The sequence below is a fragment of the Aulonocara stuartgranti genome (genome assembly GCF_965226115.1).
Source record: "Aulonocara stuartgranti genome assembly, chromosome: 23".
Lineage (NCBI taxonomy): Eukaryota > Metazoa > Chordata > Actinopteri > Cichliformes > Cichlidae > Aulonocara > Aulonocara stuartgranti.
Genome location: NC_138958.1, coordinates 36,384,746 through 36,392,968, shown reverse-complemented (window position 1 = coordinate 36,392,968; position 8,223 = coordinate 36,384,746).

The following is an 8,223-nucleotide window of genomic DNA, read 5'->3' as shown; positions in this document are numbered from 1 at the left end:
ATTTCATTTAGAATCAGCTATGGCATTTTGTTTTGAAGCAAAACTACACACGCCCAGTGTTGGAGGAAGTACTCAGATCTTTTATTCAAGTGAATTGCAACACCACAATTTAAAAATAGTTCTTTAAAAGTAAGTTATAAATTCCAAACTTGATTGAAACAAGTTTGGAAAGTAAGTACGTAAAAAAGTAAAAAGTATGTAATATAAAAAATATTTGTTACACCAAAATCAGGGTTTGTCAGTGCTCTGTCTTTGTATATGCTGTCACTCTATTGTGCAGCATTAACACCTTAACAGTCACACTAAGAAATACTCAGGGAGCAGACCCTCAAGACAAACTGGTTAGCAATTTATATTTACATGTGAACATTATAGGTCAAGTGTACATGATAATAATAACCGTAATTTTATTCAAAACATATTTCTACAGCACTGTGGCGGGGTGTGGTTGGGGGCTTGGCTACACGGGAGGAGTGAAGAAGCGGGTTCAGGGTGTGGAGTCGGGGAGGCTGGTTTGTCACAGCCGGCGAGCACCTTCTAATTAGTGATGGTAAATTTGATTCTTTTTATTGAATCGATTTTTAATGAGTCACTCACCAAAGTGAATCGGATTTTTGAGTCATTTGATTCACTGAGTCAGTTGACCAGAGAGTGCAAAAAATTTACATATTCACTCAAACTTAATTTGTTTCTCTTTTCATGTAAATCCCACTGCTAAGATGAATGATTCTAAAAAAAAAAACTATTTTACAGAGCAAAAACATTTCTAAAATTAAGCAATTTCCTATCAAAATTGCTTAATAAACATTTATTTTGTTTATTTTTATTTTATTAGTATTTTCCTTAACTGTGTTAAATATATATTTTCTCATCTAAATGTCCACTGAGCTGTGAGCCAGGGGGCGGTAATGTGCCTTAACATTGGTTGCCAACCAAGAAGAAGGAGAAGCTATGAGCCAGGAGGGAGGGGGTGAGTGAGTGAGTGATTCGTTCGTTCGCTCGATGATTCAGCACAGGAGGGAGGGAGGGGGTGAGCGAGTGAGTGATTCGTTCGTTCGCTCAATGATTCAGCACAGGAGGGAGGGAGGGGGTGAGTGAGTGAGTGATTCGTTCGCTCGCTCTATGATTCAGCACTGGAGGGAGGGAGGGGGTGAGCGAGTGAGTGATTCGTTCGTTCGCTCGATGATTCAGCACAGGAGGGAGGGGGTTAGTGAGTCCTGAGTGATTCGCTTACGCTTACGATTCAGCACAGGAGGGAGGGGGTTAATGAGTGAGTGAGTGATTTGTTCGCTCTATGATTCAACACAGGAAGGGAGGGGGTGAGTAGCTCAAATGTGCTGTTAGCATGTTAGCAGAGCGATGCTACTGTGAAGCGAGGAGCTATTTTCTTGATGTGAGCTTCTACTCAGGGTTTTTTCTTTCAGTTCAGAGCAGAAATGCTTTTGTTAAGAAACTGGCTGTTGTTTTTAACCCCCCACAATTTTAATTATAAGCTAGATAAATTTCTACTAAGCGAATTAGTTTTCCTAACAGAAACAGGGATGAGTCAGTGAGTCAGTTGGGCTTGTGAATCATGATTCACGAGTCAGTAAAGTGATTCTCAAGTATTAAACGATTCGTTTACGAATCGAAATTCACTACTTCTAATCATGCCTTCCCCATTTCAGTAGCGGCTGTTGCCGGAGAGAGGGGAGCTGCTGCTGGAGGAGAGCACCGGAGCCAGGGCAGTATGCGCTGGAAAGTGCCACAAGTAATAAACTGATTGTATCAAAATAAAAGAAAAACCCACACAGCACAAGCACAAATAATGAAGTGTTTACAACAGCCTTTTACTTCAACTGAAGAGGCCAATGTTTGAAGCAAGGCTATTATGAGAGGGAGTAAGCCCTTCACATATTGTTATATTATAAAGACTGTAAATGGCTTGGCTAAAGTAAGCAAATAACTGATATACTGTATTTCCCGGACTACAAAGCACATCCGAATATTAGCCGCACAAGCTAAAATCAGGGGAAAATCCTGTTTTCTACATACATTAGCCGCACCTGACTAAAAGCCGCAGGTGTTTCAATGTTGACGCATCATATGTAAGAGAATATGCACAAAGAGAATTGTCAGGAAAGAGATGGCTGTTTGGAGACACACCCCTTTTATTAATATTTAGAAAAACAAGTTATGGGTACATATTTGCATAACTTTTTATGTATATGTACCGGTAATTACAAGTACGAAACACGTACTGTGCTTCATAAATGAGTAACAAATGTAGTACATAACAATAACCTACAGCACACCAGAAAAATAGATTTGGACTACCTTTTAGGCTCAGGTGCAGTGACACGGCTTTAACAAGAAGAAAAGTCAGTCATTCACCACCATCTCTCTCTTCTTCCTGCGCACTAAAACCACCAAAGTCCTCTTCTCCAGTGTCGGAAACGAACAGGCTCAGGATGGCTTCGTCATCCACTCTCCGCTTCTCTCCTTCGTTGTCACTTTCAAAACCAAAGAAATCCTCGTTGTCAGTGTCGGAGTCAAACACCCTCAGAAGGGCCGTGGCAGTGTCTTCCTCTCCATCATGCAGCAGTCCAGCCCTTCGAAATCCGTTGGTGATCGTGGATGTTTTCACACTTTTCCACGCTGTCAGAATCCACTGGTGGAGTTGGGCATAACTTGCTTTTCGCAAGTTTATCGCGCTCGTCATCCATGCCTCCCATTGAACGCGTAGCGCTACTTTGAAGTTTGTTTTTCGCGCTACTTCGTATGGCACTACGTTGCCTGGCGGACGGACATGTGACCAACATACCACTCTTGAACCCCGATCCTTCCGCCAGGCAACGTAGTGCTGTACAACAGCGGAACAAACAAAACAAATCCTCTTACTATATCACAAAAATCATGGACAATCCATAGAAAAGCTGCACCTGACTAAAAGCTGCAGGGTTCAAAGCTTGTGCAAAAAGTAGCGGCTTATAGCCCGACAATTACGGTATATTATTTCTACAATAGAAATCAAGTATTCTTCAGAAAGTTTTTCCCATATCTGCTGCAGAAGTTCAGGGTGGATCGCACTCTGTACAATCACTGACCCTGGATCCATCAAAACAGTCCACAACACATAACACTTCCTCCTCCATGTTTGATAGTTGATGCCACTCACTGTGGAACCATCCTTTCACCTACTCGGCAGTGTACAAAGATCCTGCGTGATGAACTGAAGATTTCAGATTTCATCAGTTATAATACCTTCTTCCACTCTTCGGTAGTCCAATTGCGGTGTTTCACAGCCCAGGCAGGCCTCTTTCTGATGTCTGATGCCTTAGTAATAGCTTTCTTGCTACAACTCATTCTCTCAAACCCGCAGCTCGAAGTCTTCTCTTCAAAGTTGAAACTTAGACTTGCTTACTATGACCACTATTAAGCTGTGCTTGAAGCCCTGTGAGCCACCTTTTGGGGCTTTGGGGTCTGCAAAACCACTTCCTGTCAGAGTTTGCCCCAGTTTCTGATTGCCTTTTAATGGCGTCGGAAACTACTCATTGACACCTTGACTTTCTTTGCAGTGTCTCTGTAGAAAAGTCCTACACTTTTAAGTGTTATGGTGATCTGTTTCTCTTTCATTGTTAATTACCTTTTTCTCGCCATTTTTGTTGAACACACTAATTTCTCCAGTATAATACTGTTCAACTGATGCTCACCAGGGAATGGTACCACAGTGTGTTCCAGTACTGCTTGTATGCAGACAGAGGGAGTTATAAGCAGTGTTTGTCAAGTTACTTGAAAAAAGTAATCAGTAACTAATTACCGATTACTTCCCCAAAAAGTAATCCCATTACTTTACTGATTACTTATTTTCAAAAGTAATTAGTTACTTTTTAAAACATGATTTATCCCCTAAATAGGTAATAAAGCAATAGATCGTTCAGCCAAATTTTACCTTTTCTGCATAATCCATCGTATAAAATGTAATCAAATGAAAAAGTCTCTTTTTAAAACTTGTTTTATTAGTTTCAATCTTTTAACTTTATGCATCAAGCAAACATTAAATTATATGCAACATTCTCTGACTGGAAGAAATTTGTTTAACATTTAAACCTATTTTCTGCACATTCCAGCATATAAAATAAAATCGTTTTTTGTGTTTACACTCACTCTTTCAAATAGATGCATGCAAAACACAGGAGAAAATAAATAAAATGAAAGACTCAGTGGTCCTGTTGCTCTATTTACACCTGTATAGCAGGAGTGGGGCAGGCGGAGGTTTGCCCTGGTGCAGGTGTGCCGCAGCGGTCAGTGGAAGGATACAGCAGTTTCTCTGTGAATGTCACATTCCAGCGGCAGCGTATTTGGTGCTTGCTCGGATGTTTTGGGGTTTTTTCAGCGTAAAAACAAGTTTTCTTCCCACGCAGTGAGCAGCGGACGCTAATGTTTTTGTCACTTTTTATGGAGTCAAACTCAAAGTAAGGTCAGTACTTCCACCCTTTAAATGCTGCACGGTCATACTCTCTCCCGCACTCGTTATATTATCCCTTTTTGATCTGCACACAGCTGTTGCCACAAACGTCACATTCGCTTACGTCACTGTCATGATACACTCTCGCAAAAAAATCACGGTTTTAGTAACGCAGTAACGCAGCGTGCTTACGGGAAAGTAGCAGTAATCTAATTACCTTTTTGCAATGGTAATCTCTTACTTTACTCGGTACTCGAAAAAAGTAATCGGATTACAGTAACGCATTACTTGTAACGTAATGTGTTACTTGTAACGCGTTACAGCCCATCTCTGGTTTAAGTAATCTAGAAAAGTTGGAACACATGTAGGAATTAGTAGCACCAGCTTCAAGACTTGATCAACCTCCATTGCTGCAGAACAGCCATGATACAGACAAACTTTATTTGTCTGTATCATGGTTTCATTAAAGATGGTTACATCACTGCTTCTGTGGTTTCTCAAGGTTCAGTCACATGATTTAATTCATATTAAATTGTTAACCCATTTTGTGTTCCCTGAGAAAGGCCTTTTTTGTATAATTCTGTACATTATTTTTTCAGTTTTGGGTAACCTTACCTTTTTTTTTAACCTCTGGCAGTTCACCAACTTACCTTTGTACCATTTCAAGCTATTCATTTGACTTGAATTGCAATAAACAACCTTTTTTTTTTTTTTTTTTTTTTACCTCATGTTACATGGAGTCAGTAAGGACTACAGGGAGTGCAGAATTATTAGGCAAATGAGTATTTTGTCCACATCATCCTCTTCATGCATGTTGTCTTACTCCAAGCTGTATAGGCTCGAAAGCCTACTACCAATTAAGCATATTAGGTGATGTGCATCTCTGTAATGAGAAGGGGTGTAGTCTAATGAGATCAACACCCTATATCAGGTCTGCATAATTATTAGGCAACGTCCTTTCCTTTGGCAAAATGGGTCAAAAGAAGGACTTGACAGGCACAGAAAAGTCAAAAAGAGTGAGATATCTTGCAGAGGGGTGCAGCAGTCTCAAATTGCAAAGCTTCTGAAGCGTGATCATCGAACAATCAAGCGTTTCATTCAAAATAGTCAACAGGGTTGCAAGAAGCGTGTGGAAAAACCAAGGCGCAAAATAACAGCCCATGAACTGAGAAAAGTCAAGCGTGCAGCTGCCAAGATGCCACTTGCCACCAGTTTGGCCATATTTCAGAGCTGCAACATCACTGGAGTGCCCAAGAGCACAAGGTGTGCAATACTCAGAGACATGGCCAAGGTAAGAAAGGCTGAAAGACGACCACCACTGAACAAGGCACACAAGCTGAAACGTCAAGACTGGGCCAAGAAATATCTCAAGACCAATTTTTCTAAGGTTTTATGGACTGATGAAATGAGAGTGAGTCTTGATGGGCCAGATGGATGGGCCCGTGGCTGGATTGGTAAAGGGCAGAGAGCTCCAGTCCGACTCAGACGCCAGCAAGGTGGAGGTGGAGTACTGGTTTGGGCTGGTATCATCAAAGATGAGCTTGTGGGGCCTTTTCGGGTTGAGGATGGAGTCAAGCTCAACTCCCAGTCCTACTGCCAGTTTCTGGAAGACACCTTCTTCAAGCAGTGGTACAGGAAGAAGTCTGCATCCTTCAAGAAAAACATGATTTTCATGCAGGACAATGCTCCATCACACGCGTCCAAGTACTCCACAGCGTGGTTGGCAAAAACGGGTATAAAAGAAGAAAAACTAATGACATGGCCTCCTTGTTCACCTGATCTGAACCCCATTGAGAACCTGTGGTCCATCATCAAATGTGAGATTTACAAGGAGTACACCTCTGTGAACAGTGTCTGGGAGGCTGCGGTTGCTGCTGCACGCAATGTTGATGGTGAACAGATCAAAACACTGACAGAATCCATGGATGGCAGGCTTTTGAGTGTCCTTGCAAAGAAAGGTGGCTATATTGGTCGCTGATTTGTTTTTGTTTTGTTTTTGAATGTCAGAAATGTATATTTGTGAATGTGGAGATGTTATAATGGTTTCACTGGTAAAAATAAATAATTGAAATGGGTATATATTTGTTTTTTGTTAAGTTGCCTAATAATTATGCACAGTAATAGTCACCTGCACACACAGATATCCCCCTAAAATAGCTAAAACTAAAAACAAACTAAAAACTACTTCCAAAAACATTCAGCTTTGCTATTAATGATTTTTTTGGGTTCATTGAGAACATGGTTGTTGTTCAATAATAAAATTATTCCTCAAAAATACAACTTGCCTAATAATTCTGCACTCCCTGTAGTTGAAGACATTGTAGACTAGCTTAATGTGGCTTCATTTCCAGTTGCTACTATAGATCAGAGTCTAAAAGACATAGCACCATGGCATATTGGTTTTGTGAACACACTGAAATCTAAACATTTTAACTATTTTTGTTTAGTTAAAATGTAGTTTGTTTTAGGCAGAATAAAGAATATTTGAACAAGAGACATGCTGAAATGCTAAATTAGCCGCTAATGTTAGCAAATATAATTAGCAAACTCTCTCTAAACTGTAAGAGGGCAATGTACACACACACACATACACTCTTTCTCTCTCTCTCATAAAATACTAAATTATTAAGTTGTATTTAAGAATCACATGACCATTGTGCTTCCTTATGTGAGCAGAATAAAACACAGGCTGACTGAAAACAGAAAAAAGGCTTTGTTAAAGAAATGCGATTGTATTCTAGGGGAATGAAGAATTGCAGAAAGTTAGCATGTCACTTTTCAAGTTTTTAATCTCTGGCAGAAGTTAGGCTCCAAAGTATTAAAAATGTCCCCCCCAATAAAAGTACATTGCGCCCTTTAATTTTTTTTCTTTTCAAAAACATGCTCAGTCGGGTTGAAGTCTGCTGACTGCAGAAGGAAATACTTGCAAGTCAGTTCTTCCCCAAGACTTCAAATAGGCCTGGGATGGCTTTGATGCATGTTTAGGCTTACGGCATGCAACTGTAGAAGAGAGTGAACGTTCTCTTTGGTCAGTGTGGAGCTGATCCTGTACAACCTCAAGTATTTCACTTCAGAATAGGGGATACATCCTTCTCACTTTTCTTTTTTGTTTTAACCCTTGTATTAACCTCTTGTACTTCTTCCAAATGAGACATGAAAAATGATGTGCTCACATGTTAACAAAATAATTTTTCATAAGGAATGTTAAATTTGTATATTGGTCTTGAGGTATCAGTTGATGTCCAAACACTAGTAAGAAACACATAAAATGATCTCATCAGCCTTAGTGGTATTCAGCACCAAAATGTAATACTTTTTAACCTCTTTGACTGGCGTAGTGATTTATTGGTTAGCACTGTCGCTACACAAGAATGTGCCCTGGTTCCAGTTGGTTAAGGCCTTTTTGGCCTTTTTTGGAGTTTGTATATTCTCAGTGCCTGTGTTAGGTTTCCCTCGGGCAATTATTTTTTAAAGAGCAGCAATGTAAAATGACACCTTCTAAGCATATGTGACAGTAGAAACTGACGCCCTGGGAGTGAGAACAGGCTGTATGCGCTCAAGCACTTATGATCCACTGCAAATTATTTTTGAAAGCAGAACTAAGTGTACTGAGGAAAAGCACAGGGCATGCTGCTGGGTATATAAGCCCAATTGTGCATTTCTGATTAGCTGATCATGGCAGGTTATTTATATATACACATAGAACTATTGCAAAGCTTGCCCACACAAGTTGAATTTTTTTTGCACATTTTTAGGCATTTAACTATGTTTTTCTT